We start from the raw sequence: 22,014 nt of genomic DNA, 5'->3' as shown, positions 1-22,014 counted from the left end.
AAAGAACTTACCCAACTCAACACCCAAAGAACAAATAATCCAATCAAGAAATGGGCAGAAGACATGAACAGACATTTTTCCAAAGAAGACATACAAATGGCCAACAGACATATGAAAAAGTGCTCAACATCACTCGGCATCAGGGAAATCCAAATCAAAACCTCAAGGAGATACCACCTCACACCAGTCAGAATGGGGAAAATTAACAACTCAGGAAACAACAGATGTTGGCGTGGATGCGGAGAAAGGGGAACCCTCCTACACTGTTGGTGGGAATGCAAGCTGGTGCAACCCCTCTGGAAAACAGTATGGAGGTTCCTCAAACAGTTGAAAATAGAGCTACCATACGATCCAGCAATTGCACTACTGGGTATTTACCAGAAAGATACAAATGTAGGGACCCGAAGGGGGTATGTGCACCCCAATGTTTATAGCAACAATGTCCACAATAGCCAAACTGTGGAAAGAGCCAAGATGTCCATCGACAGAAGAATGGATAAAGAAGAAGTGGTATATATACACAATGGAATATTATGCAGCCATCAAAAGGAATGAGATCTTGCCATTTGCAACGACGAGGATGGAACTGGAGGGTGTTATGCTGAGTGAAATAAGTCAATCAGAGAAAGACATGTATCATATGACCTCACTGATATGAGGAATTCTTAATCTCAGGAAACAAACTGAGTGTTGCTGTAGTGGTCGGGGGTGGGAGGGATGGGGTGGCTGGGTGATAGACATTGAGGAGGGTATGTGCTATGGTGAGCGCTGTGAATTGTGCAAGACTGTTGAATCGCAGATCTGTACTTCTGAAACAAATAATGCAACATATGTCAAGAAAAAAGAAAAAGAAGAAGATAGCAGGAGGGGAAGAATGAAGGGGAGTAAGTCAGAGGGGGAGACGAACCATGAGAGACGATGGACTCTGAAAAACAAACTGAGGGTTCTAGAGGGGAGGAGGGTAGGGGGATGGGTTAGCCTGGTGATGAGTATTAAAGAGGGCACATTCTGCATGGAGCACTGGGTGTTATGCACAAACAAGGAATCATGGAACACTACATCAAAAACTAATGATGTAATATATGGTGATTAACATAACAATAAAACAATTAAAAAATGAAAATATGAGTAGAGTGGTTTTAATTATGGTGACAAAATAAAACACACAGTTATCTAATCCCTAATTCCACATGGGAAACATGGTCCATAATCAATTTCATTCTCTTACTGCCTTTGCTTTGGTAGCTCTGGTCTAGTAATGAAGAAATGCAATAACTTCCTTATTCCACCACCAGGGCATTTATTCCTTTACTGCATCTGTCCTGTAAGCCAGAATGGCCCCCTCCTGATTAGAAGTGGCTCCGTGAACAGGTAATTTCTTTTAAAGGAGAAACTTGGGTACTTGACATAGGTTGCCAATTATTTCTTTTATCTCTGAAATGTGAGTGAGATTTGCTGAGTTTACAACCTTTCCAGGGATTTTTTTTTTTAAGATTTTATTTATTTATCTTAGAGAGAGAGAATTTATCTTAGAGAGCGAGAGATCACAAGCAGAGGGGAGGGGTAGAGGGAGAAGCAGTTTCCCTGCTGAGCAGGGAGACTGATGCGGGACTTGATCCCAGGACCCTGAGATCATGAACTGAGCCAATCACAGATGCTTAACAGACTGAAGCACCCAGGCACCCCAGGGATCTTTTTTAAAAGGCAAAATTCCAGCACTTACTTGAGTTATCACAGTATATATACATTACCATGATTTGGTAGTTCTAAGCAATTTTTTGTTCATCTCCCATTACCAAACAAACAAACAAACAAACAAACAAAAAAAACAAAAATAGATGAGTGATCTATGATTTTATCAGGGAGAAACATATTATTCTACTGATGTTTAAAGCAAAATGTACTTTAATGCATAGATAATGAAAATTATCCAACTGTTTATTATATGGGATCATGTAGATAGGAAGAAGTCAAGAGTGGTAAAGGAGGAACCATAGCCAAATCCAGAAATAATAGTTTGCTACTTAAAAAAAAAATTGCACTTGTAAAGAGATGAGCAATATTTTATATTATGTTTCACATATGTGTTGCACTTAATTGATAAATAATAGTCAGTAAGTGTTAAATATTTATTCAGTAAATGTAAAATCTAAGATGGGACAAAGCTTGGTTTGTCTTATAGCTCTGAACTTACCGATCCTGGAAATATGCTTTCAGTTTTTAAAGCTCATGTACATTCATGTGCAAACTGGAATACTAATAATGAATTCTTAAGGTTTTTATATATATTACATAGAATAATGTATCTTAAAGCATTTACTATAATAACTATAAGGGCATACTAATATCCATGGGTCTGCTTTGCTAATAATTTATGCCCCTGAGAATTAATGTTCTTTAAATATTTGCTCAATATTTAGAACGTAAGGAGAAGGTTGTAGAGAAGAGAGACGGTAAAAGAAAGATCACTGCTGGCATCTTTGAGCTTATACAAGTGGCAAAAGCTAATTCAGTGCTCAGTTCAAGCTTTCATACCTACCTACCTCAGAAAAAGATTTGAGGTTACCATACTTTCTCTCCTATTAATATAGTTTAATGTGCATCTGTTGTTACTTGATTATAATGCTTGGGATCTCACCTTCCATCTCTGATCTGAGAGCTCATAAAATTATTTCTTCCACCTATGCACTGCATACTTCCTGAGAAAGGTTCTAAGAAAATAAAGTTTTCTCCAACAAGTTACAGGTTCACTGATAAATTTAGCATCCAGTGATATTGTAGAAAACATCTACAGTGTAGATTCTTTCCCTATGAAAATGCCCAGCTCATCCATATCTTAATCCAAATCTGGGTGCCTGATAAATAGAAAGTGTTCATAAATATTAAAACGCTTTCTACTTTTGCCACCTTCCTTTCTTTTTCTTTCTACTTTTTGTTTCTCCCCCTCCCCCCACTTCTCTTTTTCCTCTGTTCAGAAGAAATTACACGAGCAAACAGTTGAAGTGAAGATGCATTTGTCATATTCAAGGAAGCATGAATGGAAACAGTTTAACTGAAGTGAATGTTTCCTAGGAAAGAAAAAAAAATAAGTAATAATTAAAACCATAATGTCAGCAAAGGCCAGTTAATGGAAAACAATGAAGGCTAATTTGATGAGGTTAAACCTCATCCTCCAAGACACATGAGATCCTGAGTGTCTGAGGTTGAATGTCAGGGGCAGTTGGAATGGAATCTTATACTTCAAAAGGAAGAATGGCCAATGACAACCAGTGTAAGCAATTAGGAGACATGGTTGGCATTAACTTGTTTTTATTGTCATGAAAAAGGACCATCCCAGGATATCAGCACACAGTTACAACTTTATAGTAGAGGAAAGTAAAAAAGCTAAGAGTCCTGGATGGTGGCAAAGCAAATGGAGAGGAAAAGATGAGTGCAAGAGAATTTTCAGAGGAGAGCATGCTTATAACTGACTACTCTTAGGAGCAAAGTAAGGAGAATTGAAGAGAAATTTAAGTTTTTAACCAATATTCTTGGTAGAATTACTTTATCATTACTTAAAAAGAAGAGTCCAAACACAAGCTTCTTTAGGGAATAACATGATGAGTATTGTTTCCAATGTTAGAAAATTAATGTAAAATAGAAAAAAGCTTTAAATGATATAATGATTTTAAATAAGAATAGGACACAATATTAAAATAAACAGCAACTAAATAAAGACATGGTATAGACAACAAGGAATAATAGAGATTCAGAAAGAAAATTTGTGTAAGTTGAAATCAAAGTAGGGCATTATTACTGAATATTAAAATAAGCAAATTTGAGATATGAAGGCATTAAAACCTCATGTAATACATAAAAGCAGAAAATAATTGCCTCCATATAAACATTTATTTCAAAAACTGTAATATCACTTTTTCATATATTATGTGGATGGTTATTGGGTAGATGATGCATAACTAGAAGTTATATGAACTATTTATACTGTTCATTACCTCATTGTGTAGAAGAGTGAGCTTTTATTTCCCTATTGGATATAAATGAAGAGATGCATCCTTCCAAACATAGCAGAACTAGAATGCAGTGTTTCCCTAGTGAACCATGTTCTGTAATACATATTCAGCCTGAGAGCATGCAGACCTTTTTCTATGCTCACAAATGTGTGCATTTCCTAGCTTACCAGACTCTGCCAAAACAGAACTATATAAAACACCGTTGAACACTTTCATTAATTAAATTATTACATAGAACTACCATTGAATAAGAGTTTTTTGATCCCTAATGATTTAGATCATGAAATCTATTTCCTTTACAGAACTGCAACAAGCAAGTATATGTGAATATGTAGATTTGAAGACCATAGTAAAACGTGCATTTGTCAAAAGTGAAATGGCTAGAGTGCTATATTACTTATTTAATTTTTAAAGATTTTATTCATTTATGTATCTGAGAGACAGAGAGGCAGAGGGGGAGGGAGAGGGACAAGCAGCCTCCACGCTGAGTGGGGAGCCTAAGGCAGGCCTATCCCACCACCCGGAGATCATGATCTGAGCCAAAATCAAGAGTCTGAAGCTCAACCAACTGAGCCACCGGGACACCCTGAAATAGTGCTATGTTGAAGTACAATTTATCCTTTATTTCTATACTTGAAATTATGTCCATCGAAATAAGAATTACATAGTTTTGTCAGTGAATTGTTTCATTGTATCATAAACGTATGCCCCTAATTTTTTCACATTATTCTGTTGAATACCACATATTCAAACAAGCACTCTATTCCATTAACTTGACTACTCAGTTAATATTCATTTAGTTAATGACAAATATATCAGAAAACATTTCAGGTAGTCAGAACAGGAAAAAACAAAAACAAAAAACCCCCAGAACATCCTAATGAAAAGTGTGAGAAATATGATGCAAGGCCTTGGTTGAACCATAAAGAAAATGCTGAGATGTCACACAAGGGGAGGTAATACAACCCAGAAAATTAGCAACTGCGGGAAGCTTCTACCCCTATGAGCTGCAAGGGCAGAGACGGTATGGGGAGACTAGGGGCCAGGGGCCAGATTATCCAACAGAACTAGAATTAGGTGAATTCCTCTGGCTCGTAGCCTCTACGGAAATGCCTCCTAAGTGGCGCCTGGGTGGCTCAGTTGGTTGGGCATCTGCCTTCAGCTTGCGTCATGGTCCCGGGGTCCTGGGATTGAGTCCCTCATCGGACTCCTTGCTCAGCGGGGAACCTGCTTCTCTCTCTGCCATGTCTCCCCCTGCCTGTGCTCATTCTCTCTCCCTGACAAGTAAATAAATAAAATCTTTAAGAAGGAAAAAGGAAGCAGAGGAAAGGAAAAGAAGGAAAGGAAAGGAAAGGAAAAAGGAAAGGAAAGGAAAGGAAAGGAAAGGAAAGGAAAGGAAAGGAAAGGAAAGGAAAGGAAAGGAAAGGAAAGGAAAGGAAAGGAAAGGAAAGGAAAAAGGAAAGGAAAGAAAGAAAGAAAGAAAGAAAGAAAGAAAGAAAGAAAGAAAGAAAGAAAGAAAGAAAGAAAGAAAGAAAGAAAGAAAGAAAGAAGGAAAGAAAGAAAGAAAGAAAGAAAGAAAGAAAGAAAGAAAGAAAGAAAGAAAGAAAGAAAGAAAGAAAGAAAGAAAGAAAGAAAGAAAGAAAAGGAAAGGAAAGAAAGAAAGAAGAAAGAAAGGAAGGAAGGAAGGAAGAAAGAAAGGAGGGAGGGAGGGAGGGAGGGAGGAAGGAAGAAAGAAAGAAATAAATGCTTCCTGGGACAGAGTGGGAAGGCAAGAAATAGCCTGACCCTTCTGGTTCTCCTACTTGCCAATCCCTGGCCAGTGCTTGCCATTGGCAGATGACAGTGAACAGCAATGTGACATGGAACACCAGGAAAGGAAACTTCCAAGGGTGAGGCTCTTGAGATACCTAGCAGAGCAGGGGAAGGGCAGAGGATGGACAGGAGGACAAGTAGGCCCTCAGAGGAAGAGCAATTACAGAGAAATCTACTCATTTGAGTTTTGAGAAATATGCTATGTACATCAATGAAGCATTGTAAAAGTAAAAAATACCTGAAATTTTGACCAGCAACTCAAAGTCCTAACCTTAAATAAGGAATAGGATTACAGAAGAATGACTAAAAAATGCACATTATAATAACATAAATAAATTCCACTCTTGGGATGGTGCATAGTCATTGAAATATTTGGATAATAGAAAAAAAATGTGCTATTTTAAAAATATCACTTATCCTTCTTGGTATACAAACAGAATACTAAGTCTATTTAATCTCATTTTAACTTGAACTTTTCAAGGATCCTGAAAATAGGAGAAAGACTATTTTTCCTAGACTCGAGCCTTCAGATTTGTTTGTTGGTTATAGCACTTGCTACCTCTGTGGCTTTTGGCAAATTAGTTGCTTCTCTGAGCCTTATTTCTGTACTATAATAGTTATTGCTCAGTGTATCTTGCAGAAGTATTGAGAGTTCAAACAAGAAACAGTCCTCTCTTTAGAAACTACAAAGTCTGTTAAATTATAAAACAATTTTTAATATTTTAATTTTCATCAAAATATAAGTATAAAATTTGGATCTTTATTAAAATTTCAACAGACCTATTCTTTTTCTTGTTATTGTAAAAAACATGTTGTTATAATGTAAAACTAAAAATTGGAATCAAGTTATAATTGCCGGAAGTAAAAACAACAACAACAACAAAACCATTATTTATGGAACTGAGGATACAAGTTTGTCTTTAAGGAAGAATCATCCTCATATTTTGACAGCGGTGTTTTAAAAATCATGCCCTCAAATCATTCCATACATAATAAGTAAATGTTTTATAAAATTATTACTTGCTCATTATAACACAGAAACATATTATATTATATATAATAGATTATGTACATTATCATCTATAAAGTCTTTTACAAAGAATTAGAGATATTTTTGAGCTCACACTGAAATTTGTGAGTATATGTATGTGTACCTGTGTGTTTGTGAGAGAGAAATTTGGTTTAGCCTTGATCCACGATATAGAACACTTTAAATTCATCCAGTGCTATTAAAGAAGTGTACTTTAAATCATTTTGATTTTATCAAGGCAATTTATTTTGCCTTCATACAAATGTAGGAATGATTTACAATGAGTGTCTTTATCTCATAAAATAACTAAATGAGTTTTCTGCTTCAAAAGTACTTAAATCATACAAGTTCCTCCATTTATGCAACAATTTACGCTTTCAGCAATACAAGCATAATATCAAAGTCTGTTATTTTTGGTATCTTTTTTACATGTTCATTGTTTATAACTCAGTTTAATCTAATCACTCTTTGTTGTATTTTCTAAACCCAGTTGTGTATTTATCACCAAAGGTCTTATCTAGATCACCATTATCATTAATCATTTGTAAATTACTTAGCTTCTTATGCATTTTTATAGCTTCCATTTCATTTGCTGTCTGGTGTTCCCGCGGAAGTAGCTAAACCAAGTATCTTCCATTTAGTGTAGCTTTTTCAGTAAAAGATTTCAAAACTATCAGTCCTTTTTGTATTCGAGCAAGTAATCTTGTATCTTTTTTTCACCGTTAAAATCACAAAACAATTTTGTTGGCTAAATAGTAAAAGACTAAATTCAGTAAAAAAAAAAAGTCACAAAAATCCTAATGAAGCAGTAAAACTTGGATATGTTTTTCAATAATTGGAACTATCTCCGTTGATCACAATTTCTTGTGGCTTTTTGGCATGGTGGCACCAGGGAGGTCACATTTTCTGTTGGATTTTTGGCTCTGACAATAACAGGTCTTACAAAATGTGAATAGATACCACGTGTCAGAATACAAACACAGTTACCTCAGTGAACTAGGAGCAGTTGCTGACAGATGTTAGGGATAAACAGTGGCTGTTCTCTTGAGTTTAAATAGAAGATTTTCAGAAAATGCCCCTGCCACAATATAAAAGGCACGCTGAGACACTCTTTGTAACTCATGCTATTTCTGTAAATTTGGATCTGTCTTGGCATCTGTCTTTGAAAATTTTGCAAGTCACTGATTTTTAGAGTTATGAGGCAGGAATTTAGAGGAATCTTGCCCGAATTCCTTAATGTAGTGGTAGAAATATAGAGAAACTTGTTCTGAAGCTAATGAGAGACAGGTGTAAAGTTCACTTGCCCAAGCTTTGAGAAGGAGCCAGGACCTCACCACCAGAAGTCCGCGATTTGCCAGCAGCTTATCTATTGTCCTGAGAATCACTCATTCTGTCCACATGCAGCTGGTCCTCGGGGGTCATCAGAGCGGTTTTCCTCCTGGTTTCCGGAGAGCCAGCAGAGGTGTCTTTACCACTTGGACAGCTTTTCCGCTGGTTGTATGTAATCAAGTTCCTCTAATAAATTCATTCTCCTTGAAATAACTAGAGCAGTGTCTGCTTTTCTGAAATGAATATAACTTATACATCTTAATTCTATTTGAGTGTGCATCCCACAATTTATTGAGAGCAAAAACTGATTTAGATTTATGGGATTTTTAGTTAGAATATCATAAATGGAAAATATGTATTGAAGCAATTTGGAGCCAAAATGTTGAGTTTATGTTAATATATATGAACCTTTAAAAAGACTCTTTCTACAAGAAATAGATATGGGTTTTCTATAGTGTATACTAACATAAACTGTATTACTGATATTTCACATTACCAAATTTTATAGTATGCCAGTGGACTTACATGTGCGTATACACACACACATGCATACAGACACACATACACACACACGTATATATACTGAATTTTATTGAATAGTTAACTATGGATAAAGATGCTTTTATAAGTTCTTTTCACTTAACTCTTAATTCTCAAAACTATCTTTTTATATTATTTGTTCATTTGTTCATTTGACATCTCAAAACAGGTTAAGAACATTTCTAAATTAACATTTTACAAATACAAATCAAACGTACTTAATCTATCTCCTGAAAAAAATACTCTTACCCACCATGCATACTGCCCCTTGCAGTTCCTTTATTGGTGAAGGGTTTGTTCCCAAATCTAATTATTTAAGAATACAGTGTATGTCTGATATTTATTTTATACAGACACAAATGTTAGTTATAAAACATTATTTTGGGGGGGCTTTATTTTATGTTTGTCAGAAATTAAAATAGAAGAGTGTTTGTATCCATTGATAAAGAAAAGAGGAATAAGAGAACAAAATGCTTCAGTAACAGTAGCAAGAACAGTAACAAAAAATTCTGGTTGAGATTGTTCTCTGAGTTAAAATTTTTTTTGAAAAAAAATGGTGATCATTAAATACAGTATTCTCTGAAAGTGTGTATTATGGCTTTTTCTAATATATATTTTGAAAACAGGAATATTGAACTTAAATAAGAATTAAGTGTTTAGAATGCATAGATCTGCAGATAAATAAAAATAGAAATTTTGTAATTTCCAGTCCTCTTCTTTATAGCACTTTTAGGAGTGAAACAATGTGATCCCAGAAGTGCTGGGATAAGAACTGGTGGAAGTATTTCTGGAGGAAAAGCACTGTCACAGATGAAAATTTTTGAAAGGATCTCATGTTGTCTTTGATGACACCATTGTTGAATGGCCTTTCTCAACCACTACTAAACTATTCCAGTCACAGTGAAAATTTGGAAAATGAAAAGAAAGCAAGCATCATCTGTTGGCTGCTTATGAGACTTCTTTTTTTAAATATCACCCAGTGCTCTCTCCTTATCCTTCCACTGATGTTTTGAATAATGCTATAATTCTAGACACCTGCTCCTTACAACAACAAATCCAGGTCTCCCAATATCAGTGGGGCAATATATGGTGAGAAATTTGTTGACAAACTCAGCTGCTGTGTCATTTTTCATTGTGAGTAGCATCATGATACATTATTCCATGTTACGTTTCCCTAAGACTAAGTTCACATAACATAAAAATCAAAGCAGTTTTTCTCTATTTTGTTTTTGTCATCATCTCAAAAGATGGGTTTCCCTGTGATCAGGTCCTGCCTCATTCTAGCCTATGCCAGAAAGCATTGCCAACAACAAATAAGTGAAAGTAACATTATTATTGGGTTAATATTGACTTTGCTGTAAGTCATACACACATATGTACCAATTATTACATATACATTATCAGTACAAATTATTTGCTAGTAATTCACAACAAGGTTCAACTTGTCAATTTTCAATGTCTTAATTTCAAAAGAATGGAGAAACCAACAACCAAGGCCATATGTAAAAATTAGCCTTTACAGAGATGAATTTAGTTTTAAACTATGACTTAGAACAATACAATTAGGATGTGGTACCTGTTATTTTGAACAATACACTAAGAACTCGGTTGCTACATTATTCAGATGAAATATATTCAACAAGTAAGGAAGGTGGTAGGTTGCCAACATGGCCACAAAGTTCCCTTCCTTCTCATTTCCCTTACATGGTGACTCCCAGCTTCTGATATCAAGAGGTGACTTCTCAGTGACTTTTGGTATCACCATTGGCCTTACCTCAAACAATGGAAAAGTAGGAAATGTAGTACAAGTAGAGACTTGAGGAGTTTCTGGAGTCCTAGGTAACTGCCATTAAATAAGTGCCTTGCATCTTAGTGCCTGTTCTCTTAATATACTTATAATCCTGTAGGCAGGTGAATAAATGCATGGTAGCCTGTCAGGCAATAAGCAACTATGTGAAGATGGGCTCCAGTCAGCAGCATCCCCAGCAAGACTTTCATAAACCAACTCGTTCCAGCCAACAGTCCAATAGCTTACCACAGGCACAGGTACCAAAAGGACCACTTAACTGAACCCAACTCAAATTACCAGACTGCAGAATCATGAGCTAAATGAAGGTTGTTGTTAGGAACCATTAAGCTTGGGAGATGTTATTTGGCAAATTTCACTGACAGAAAACCTGAAAATAAGGGGTGCCTGGGTGGCTCAGTCATTAAGCATCTGCCTTCAGCTCAGGTCATGATCCCAGGGTCCTGGGATCAAGTCCCACATCAGGCTCCCTGCTCAACAGGAAGCCTGCTTCTCCCTCCCCCACTCCCCCTACTTGTGTTCCTGCTCTCGCTATCTCTCTCTCTCTGTCAAATAGATAAATAAAATCTTTAAAATAAAAAGAAAACCTGAAAATAAATAATGGTCTGAGGTGAATCGCATTCAAGCTGTCAGAATGATACATTATGTAAATCCTCCATGACATTTTGTATAAGCTGAAGGCACTATAGGAAAAGTTTTCAGATATAGATAAAGATGCATACACATACACATGCATGCACCCAACACTGAAAACTACTAAGATAAAACTTTGTAGTGGGTCCTCACAAGAACTTTCCTACAAGCTATGTATACTACAAGAGAACAGTTGACTTTTGAACACCATGAACTTTGAACTGCATGAGACCATTTAGATGCAGATTTTTTCAATAGATACAGTACAGCATTGAAAATGTATTTTATTTTCCTTATGATTTTCTTCATAGCATTTCTCTTTTCTCTAGCTTACTTTATTGTAATAGTACAGTATATAATACATATGGCATACAAAATGCACTTTAATCCACAATTTATGTTATCAGTCAGGCTTCCAGTCAACAGTAGGCTATTCCTAGTTGTTTTTGAGGAGTCAAAGCTATATATGGATTTTCAACTGTGTGGGGGGTCAGCATCCCCAGCCCCAATTAAGTTGTCCAAGGGTCAACTACATATATAAACAAATTTGTGCTTCCTTGGTTTGAATTTCCAGACATAGTTTTGATTTGTTTTTGCAACACTATTTTCTAAGTGAATATAGATGAAAGATGCATAAAAAATGTGAGAAGCAAGTTTGACTTGGTGATTTTCAATAAAGATAAATATTAATTATGTGTCAATTTACATTACTCAGAGAAACCTTTTCAGTGTGTAGTTTGTGTGCATATATATGTGTGTGTACATAATTATATCTCTGTATCTGTATCAGCAAAATTCCATGTGATAACAAATTTGTTAGTATCTCTCCTTCTGATATGAAGATGGAAGGTAAAAATTGCCTAAAAAAATCTAGGAAATGTGTCCTCGAACTCTTTCTACAAGTCCTGCTTTTTATATCTACTTCTAGACTTGCCTAAATAAATCTCACTTATATTCACGTCTCCTGACCTCCTCAGATAATGATTTTATTTTAGAGAGAGATTGGAGTCCATTCTTTACAAATTTTGAAACAAAATTAAATTTCTTAGGTTTAAGAAATGACCATATTCAGTAAAAAGGAAGATGATAGTATAGTTGGAGGTTTTTGTTTTTGTTTTGCCTAGGCCGCTTTACTGTTACTAAAACCCATATACATAGAAATGATGTTTATCCAATAAAGTTGTCTAAGCATAAGATATGTACAAAAATTTAAGGAAAGGAAATTCTATAAAAGATAATATCTTTAAATAGATAACAGAGGAGATGATTTTGCCTTACCGAATATTGCTATGATCATAATAGAGTAAGTTCTATTATCAAGGAAATTAATTAAGTAGCATTGCTTTTAAATCAACATCTGCAATCTTTGACTTATAAAGCAATTTCTGGACTTGGGATCAAATTGTCATCCTACATACACATGAAAATTTGTTTCTGGAGTCCTAGGTAATCACCACTAAGTAAGTGCATTAGTGAGTGAAACTAAGCCATGCAAATGAACTACTTAACATGTAATTATAAACTAATGCAGCACATAACTTTAATTTAATTTAAGAAAATACAAGAGCCTTTAATACTAAGATCTATTATTTTATTCATATTTTTAGGCTCACATTTCACAAATTGATCTCAAAAGACACAAATCTAAGGCAAAATTTTATTATATTTTGTAACAATCAGGACTTTTAAAGATATTAAAACTATAGTATGGGCAGGACTTCCAGAATGGTGAAGTAAGGGACACAATGATGCTTTTCCCAGTAAAATAACTATTTAACTGATGAAAATTATAAATAAATTAAAAAAAACCATAATCATTTAAAGTCTTTGGAAATACCCAAAGAGCATATAGCAAATAGAGAAACATTCAGTCAGGAAAACCTACTAAGGCTCAGGAAGAACAGCAGGTAATCTGACATTTGAGCTATGTATCCCTGCTTATCGAAAGTCTACATTATGCCATGGCTTTTATGAAAGACCCTCATTAGTAACTGTTTTTGCTAACGGGAAGAAATCTGAGAATTTTGACTTAAAAAAAGGGGGGCAGAGCGCCTGGGTGGCACAGTCGGTTAAACATCTACTCTTGGTTTTGGCTCAGGTGGTGATCTCAGGGTGGTGATCTCAGGGTTGTGAGATGGAGCCCCACTTTGGGCTCCATGCTCAGTGTGGAGTCTGCTTCAGATTCTCTCTCCCTCTCCCTCTGCCCCTCCCATTCATGTTCTCTCTTTCTTTCTCTCAAATAAATAAATAAATCTTAAAAAAAGAAAAAAGCCATATAGTGAAAATAGCACTCAGTGTTTGTTTTATAGAGAACCGTTATAATCCCTTACCCAAGAATTACACTCAGCATCTCAGCATCAAGCTGCCATAGCTTGAACTAGTCTGTGAGCATCTGTGCTTTATCTCAATTTATTTTATGCATCCATTAATAAATGGTATCAGAAAAACCTAAGAGAGATTATTTTGGGGATCTGGAAATACTCAAAAATTTTCCAAATAAGTTAAAAAAACATTTCGGTTTATGAAAGTTTTCATAGGAACCCTCTACTTTGGGATGGTAGGGGAAACCTGTATTCTGGGGAGGTGTGATAGATAGAACCAGTATTCTCTTTCCCCATTTAGCCCCCATTCTTGGAGCTGAAGCTCTACCCCAGGTGTGGCACGTGAAGTATAGTGGGGCTCTGGTCGCCTCACCCCATCTTATTCAAAGTGTACTGACTCCTTGTCAAGGGAGGAAAACCGAAAAGACCAGGGGATTCCCTCATCCTTTCCACACACACACTGCCCAGTAATAGCAGCCTCACTTGGGAAAGGTGGGTCCCCACTCGCAGCTCCTGTGTAGTGGCACAGAAGTTTTGACCAGAGCAAGAGACAGGACTCAAGGATCCCACGCTCCTCAGCTGTGCTTGAGGGGACTATTTGAAACAGAAAGTGGAGAACTTTATGCCTGAGGGCATTGTCCAAAATAGTGAAGATCTTGGTGGAAAGCAATTAAAAGGAAGCTGATGGGAGCAAAGCAACAGGGCCACCATAAGCTTAACAAAGAAATGTTTAAAAAAAAAAAAGTGCTGAGAAGACCTGTCCTGGGATCCAAGTCAACCCTGGGGACTGGGTCGGCTGTACACATGTTTTAAGTTGTACCCACTCAGGGGTAATTAGAGTGGGATACGAGGCAGAATTTAAAGCATTCCTCATAGGCTGCACACTGACCCATCAACCTAAGGCAGAAGGCTCACTGGCATAGGAGGCTTACACATGGCTTCTGTCCAAACCCTGACTGAACAATAAGCCACTCAGAGCTAGAGATGGCTCCAAGAGCTTAAAAATAAAACCACCCATATCCATGGGAGCCTGGAGGACTGTGCCTGCCCTAGGCTGCACCTCTCAGGAGTGACCAGAGAAGGAACATCTGAGCCTTAGATGTATAAAGCAAAAAAGTCACCTCTCTACATAATGATAGCAACATCCAAGCCATGTACATAGCCAACAATAAAGGGTTCAAATCTTACTAGCTAGGAGAGAGAAAGCACAACCTAGAAATAGTATGTGACAGTAAGTAGCTGACAAGGAGACGAAACCTAAGTATCTTTCCTAAGATAAAAACAAGGAAAAATTAACTCAAAATCGACCATAGACCTAAATATAAGAACGAAAAATGATAAAACTCTTAAAGAGAATCAAAGAGTATTTCCTTAGATACAACACTAGAAGCCACAAATGACAAAAAAATGAATAGAACTATAATAGAATTTAAAACTTTGTGCTACAAAGAAAACCATTAAGAAAGTGAAAACACAATCCCTAGAAAGGGAAGGCATATTTGTAAATCATGTCATATGCAATGTGCCTAGAAGGTTATGCCGTGCTTTTTCATTTAAAAAATGCCATAGAATTGTAGAAGTTTCTGCTTCTATTCCGACTTTAGAGCAGTATGTGTGCATGTGTGTATGTATATGTGTATGTGTGTAAAATAAAAATAAAAAGTTTCTTGATAAACCCTGTGAGATTATTTTAATAGAGTCTCAGAGACTTTAGAATATTCTCAACCAAACTTAGCCACACAGTATCTGCCAGACTCCTTGAATTGTGAACATAAGTTAGACCATACAAAGAGGAATGGGCAGGGCATTCTGGAAGATCAACTGCAAGAACAATGGTGCATTAGTAGAGCTATGGCACATTGAAGATCATGATGAGATTGGTCCAGTAGAAAAATCTTTCAGATTATTTAAAAAGAGAATTATGAATGGGTAATGTAAGCCCCACATGTGACTAATCTGAATAAATTCTTATAATAAATTGCCCATTGCTGTGCCTGAGTAGATAATCAAAACTATAATGCTCAAAACTCAGAAAGAATATTTAATTTCCTTTAATTTTAAGGAACTACAAAAATTTAACAGTCAGACTCTCACAGTAGAAATATATGTATAGGATGATACTATCAATATAAGAAATGCATATTAATCTGTGGATTCAATAGTGCAGACAATTGAGCTCTACTCTGAGCATTCATCAAACAACTCCAGTTACCAGTGAGATGTTTCTTCATCCTGGACCACATAACTCCTTCTGTTACAGCAGCTCTCCTCCTTCTATACTGAGGGGGTGGACATCTCTGGTAGAGCTGGGATCCCCAGTGGATTAGGTGCGCCATGCTCTTATTCTCTTGAGGTCTTTGATTGTTGTTAGATACTACAATGGAAGCTGTGTTTAGGCCTCAATAAACACAGAACTTATTCATCATTGTTGTTATTTTTGTTTTTTTTTTTTCCTAATACCTGATTCTTTTTTCTCTGTTTACTGGCACTCAAAATCATTTCTCTCACTCCCATTACATTCAAGGACATATGAAAAAAAAATTCAATAAAGTTAGGTATGTAAAATCAGAAAAGAAAAACAATGATGTTAAGATTACAGTTCTTACAGACAAGCTAATAGGTTATGGGGTGTAAGAAAAATACACAGCTATTGCAACACAAATGCTTTTATCAGAATATTATATAGAGAAACCCATTTCTTGATTTTTGTCCTCTCAACTGTACCTACTTTTCCATACTCTTAGCAACCACCTACGAAGTTACAGTCTTAAAGTCTGACTGTTCACCTGAAGCAGAAACATTACTTTGGTGGACTAAGTTTCTCACTGATTGGTACTGGATGTTTGATTTATAATGAAGCCTGTATCAGCTAGATTTAGATTCAATTGGATACAACATATATATTCAAACTAACAATGGTTGAAAAGCTAACATTGACTTCTTTTCCGTAACATGGTAATAAGGAGGTAGGCATTTTGGAGGTAAAGTCGCTTGGGGTACTTTTTCTCATTGCTCTATGTTCTTCAGTAACGCTTCGTGATTTAAGATAGTGCCTCTGAAATCCTCTATCATAGCACACAATTTTAGCAGTTTAGCAAGAGGGAAGTGATTTCTTTTTTTATGGAGTACTCCATGGGCAGTCTATGGACTACTTTACATCTATTACATTCAGAACTTAATAATGTAGCCACACCTACCAAAATCTGTTTTGTCACTCATGAAAGATGGAGAGTGTGACTATGAACAGAAAACTAACTGTCTCTGACCAGGTCTCTATACTCTTTATCTGAGACACATATCAAAGAGGAAGATGAGCCCTAAATTTATATTTTGGGGGAATTAACAGAAAATAGCCACAATCATATACTCAAGTGCAGAACTTAGCAATTTAATATTTTTAGGTAGTCTTGAATTGAATACGTTTAAATTATCTAACACCAGGCATGTGTGATATGTTTTTTTTTCTTTAAGTTTCTCCAACAGATCTCAACAGTTTTCTTGGTGTTAGAGTAATCATCCCTGTTGGCTAAGACAAATGTTTAGATTTTTCTTTTGAACTATATGTCATATGTATGGTAGGCAGAATAATGCCACCCCCAAGATGTCCACATCTTAATCACCCAAACCTGTGAATATGATCATTTATGTGGCAAAAGGATTTTGCAGAGATAATTAAATCAAAGATCTTGAGGTGGGAAGATTATTACAGCGAGATCAATGTGGTCCAAAAAGTCCTTACAAGAAGGATGCAGGAGTGTCAGAGAGAAAAAGATTTGAAGACATTATGTTGCTGGCTTTGAGGATGGGGTAAGGAGTCATGAGCCAAAGGGATGCAGGCAGACTCTGAAGCTGGAAAAGGTAAGGAAACAGATTCACCTGTAGAAGTTCCAGAAAGAATGAATCCCTCCTATGCCCTTGATTTTACCCCAGTGAAACCTCTGGCATACATAAATATCAGATATAAATTTGTATCGTTTTATACCACTAAAATTTAGCAGTAATTAGCTATATCAACCTTAGGAAACTAATATGCTTTATAACAAATAACAATGTTAACACAACTTAAATAAGCAAAGAAAATGCAATTTCTTTATTTTCTGGAATGTACTTAGCTTTTCTCCTGGAAGACCATCCTACTTACTAAGATAAAAATGGAAAACTGAACTTTTCCGTTAGTTATATCTCGGTTTCTTCCATGTGACTTGTCTTTGCTTATTGCTCCCAATTTCACATTACCCCTCTCTTTGAGCCCTAATTATCTCCAGGATGGTAACTGGATATATCTGTGCAGTTGGCCAGAGGGTCCACAGATCTACGACTGGATCACGGTTTGTCTAATTTTTTCACTGAACTGGTACCTATGAAGGGGGAACTAGTCTTAACTAGACCTTCAGTCATAATGCTGGAAATCTTTTCAACTCTGATGGTAAATGTGAAGTATGTTGGCACTTGAGTTTGCTGTTCATGGACCCTCTCAGCTCATATATTATCCTTCCCCAAACTTGAGGATTCATGCACTCTGAGTCACTTGTACATCATTCAGTGTCTCAGGAGCTATGAATTCTTGCACAGACTCATTCAACTAGACACCTTCCTTGGGCAATGTTTCACTATCACCATGTATTAGGTATTGCCTCAGCTGAATGTAAGGATGTAAAACTTCATTATGAAGCTTACAGACCTCCAGATTACTCTCAGGAAAGAAAGCTATCAACTCTGATGTCTTTAGCTTCCTTAAAATATATCTAGGTATTTCTTCCACACTGCTATGAAGGAGAAGTAGAAAACAGAGAGGGGAAAAAAAAGAAAAAAAAGAAGGACACTGCCCTCTTTTCCCTCTTTCAAATATTTTGCTTTCTCTCTTCTTTCTTCTATCTATTGGAGAGTAAGAAGTAGATTGTCCAACTGCCTTTCTGTCCAGATGGAATTCTTTTTATATGACACCCTGATTCTCTTTTTCTTCTGCCAAGTTTTCCAGTCTATGCTTCTGAGATGGAAAAGTCACTCAACGAAATTGGATCTCTCTTTTCTGTCTGAGAAATACCTATCTCTTAAAATAGTTTCACTGTAGTTTGAAAAACAAAGCCATCTTTGAGACCCAAGTTACAGGATTCTTTTATTGTTGGTAGTCTCTTGAAGGGATGGATGCTATTTATTTAAAAGTTTGGATCTGCAAATTTACTGGACATGAAAATATATATTCAAATATATCAAAGAATACTGCTTTTATACCCATAGTTTTGGAATATTATTATTCCCTTTTTATGATGCCTCTGCTCATATTTCTTCAATATTGGACTTTTCAATATACTGGTGAAATAATTTATTAATACCTTCCAGGTGATTCCCTTCTATCTTAAAAAAAAAGCAATTCAGGGATAAATGTTCAAAACACGTCCACAAGGGTAAATTCGTTTTAAAATAATTTTATTTTGGACTTTATCTTATAGGAAACTAAGAGCAATTGCAGATTGTTGAAATGGGAAATGGCATTTTGAAAACACTACTTTAGAAAGATTAATCCACTGGTCATAGGTAAAACAATTTAAGAATGATTCAAATATATTTAGTTTCCATCACTAAATAAATGTTTTGGAAAACATTGGATGAAAATTTAGATATAGCTATGTAAGTATTTGAATTGGAAAATAATATATAACCGACCTTTTAAATATATTTTAAATTATTAATGTTTTTACATTATAAATTATGAAATTTATAATGTAAAAATTACACTTAAATTGTATTTTCTCAGAATTATAATAAACTGAAATAAAATATTCTAATTTGAATAATATGTAGTAAGGTTTGAAAGCAAATTTCAATATAAACACTCTCTAATAAATTAATCATGTCTCTAATGAATAAATTATTTGGTTCTATAGGTGCTACTGGGCACAAGTTTCAAATAGTTTTTTTTTTAAATAAACCATCCAGAATGTAGAATTAATAGAAACACTTACATGTGTGTATGCATTTGTGTGTGTGTGTGTGTCTGTGTGTGTGTGTGTGTTTAACCAATGGAACAAAATAACCTATTTAGCAAGGACTTTTTAAGTCTCTAGCCTGATAAAATGAATGAATTTGCCTACGCTCATCTGACCAACTATTGCAAAGAAAGATAGAAAAGTGACCAAAATTGTGTTATATAGAATTGTATAGATACTAAAAAGAAATCACTTGCACAAAGTTTGAAAACAATTCAAGTTTTTTTTTTTTAATTTATTTTCTTCACTTGAAAACAGAGGCCAATACAATAATATTAGCCAGTTCTGATGATGAACATGAAGAAAATACAATATCCAGAGGAGGAATTATAAATGAAAGCAAATCCTTTAAGATATTCATTTCATTTTCAACATAATTACTGATGCCATGGATTCTTTTACACTTCAATTTCATCCAATCTAATTCTCAATGTGATTATTGGCTGTCTTAAATGGACTCCTTGACTACAAAATCCAGTACTTTCTGCCTCATTTCTACAGTATTTACAAATCAATCATGATTTTAAATCATCAACTCTGTCTGTGACAAGATGCAAAACAGTGATGCAGCAATGTAAATTTGCTTAAAAATGCCAATTTTTCATAGACATTTTGTACTAATAGGTTAGGCTTGTTGTACAGTGAAAGCATAGTTTATGTCCTGTAGTAATTTATAAAACATCAATCTGTATTTGTCCCATTTGGAAAGTTCAGTTCTGCTAGATGGAGCATGGAGGCTACATAAATTTAGTATTTTGTATCATGTTTGACTCTTTTCTTTTGGAGTAAGAAATTTAACTTCTTTTCCATTTTATTTGCACAAACTCCCTTCTGTGTAAATACTCCATACTTAGACCAAAACAATCAGAAGGTTAGGAGTTTACATATGCCATATGAGAAAAACATACATGTGTTTGTTTTCAGTGCAGTTATTTAAAAAGAAAATTTAAATAATAATATAAATGTAAACATACTACTGTGAGTTCAATTTGAAAGAAGGGTGTGCAATTTACTTCTATACGGATAAATAAGTATAGATATAATAATCATATACCTCTGTCAATATATTTATGCTCGTGCATATATACATATATTTACGCATATAGAAATAGTATGGTGCATGAATAGAAAAATACAGATAGGAAATGCATGCATGCACACATGTCTGTATATATATATATATATATATATATATATATGTATTTCCTATAAGAACAGCTATTTCTATTTTTTCAAGTTGTCTCTGTAATTAATCAGTCTACCTTTATAATTATATATAAAATCAAGAAACAATTGAACCCTAAATTCAAAAGATACTGAAACTGGTTTTACTGAGTACTTGGTTCCAATATATGTATACTCCTGCACATTTAAAAGGAATAGACAGGAATTCTCTATCACTGTTTACCACCATCTTTTGCAAACTTATTTTTGATCTTGATGGTATTGTCAACTTAAATATTTAAAGTTTGAGGGTATTTTTTAAGTTTTTATTCAAATCCCAGTTAGTTAACATACAGCATAATATTAGTTTCAGGTTTACAATATAATGATTCAACACTTCCATACAACACCCCGTGTTCAATCACAAGTGTCCTCCTTAATCCCCATCACCTATTTTGCCCATCTCCCCACCCATCTCCCCTCTGGTAACCATCAGTTTGTTCTCTATAGTTAAAGAGTCTGGTTCTTGGTTTGCCTCCCTCTTTCTCTCTTTCCCTTTGTTTGGTTGGAAATCACTAAATATTATTAAAATTTCAAAATGCTAAGAGTTGCACATAAGCCAGCTACCTCAGATATTAAAGCCACTGATTTCCTTCTTTCTTCCTTCCTTCCTTCCTTCTTTCCTTCCTTCTTTGAGCGAGAGAGAGTGTGCTTGTGCGAGGGGGCAGGGGAGGGACAGAAGGAGAAGGAGAGAGAATCTTAAGCAGGCTCAACGCTCAGTGTGGAGCCCGAAAAAGGGGCTCCATCCCATGACCTGAGCTGAAATCAAAAGTCAGACGCTTAACCAACTGAGCCACCAGATACCCCAAAGCCACTGATTTCAAAGAAGAGTAAACAAGTAGAGAGAGAGGTTCAACAAAATGAATTAGCACAGAAAGAAAATTAAAACTCAAAAAAAATGGAGGATCAGAACCTCCATGTTTGTATTGAGGGAAAGAAGAGGCATACACCTTACCAAAGAGAACTTCAAGACAATGGTTGGGAAAGCTGAGATATAGTTGCACATCCATCATCTGTTTACACAAAACTAAATAAATAAATTTGACTTAATATCCATAATTGTGAAAAGAGGAAGATGCAAATATTACAGGTTCTGTATTTAGCACAAGTTTATGTTGCTTTGAGGACCAAAAAAGAATCATGAAAATGGGATTTTATAAAACAAATAGCTTTATGTGGCCACTCTCCATAGTCTGTTTTCCTATTTTACTGCAATATAATTTTTTCCTCAATCAATTTTCATCAAGTTTTAAGCTCATAACTAAGAATGAGATCAACCATTCAACAATGCATCATGTCTGAGAATTACTGCTTAATAGCA

This window comes from Zalophus californianus, chromosome 1 (genome assembly GCF_009762305.2).
Source record: "Zalophus californianus isolate mZalCal1 chromosome 1, mZalCal1.pri.v2, whole genome shotgun sequence".
Taxonomy (NCBI): Eukaryota; Metazoa; Chordata; class Mammalia; order Carnivora; family Otariidae; genus Zalophus; species Zalophus californianus.
The sequence above is the reverse complement of the archived record's forward strand: the minus strand, read 5'-3'. Positions refer to the sequence as shown.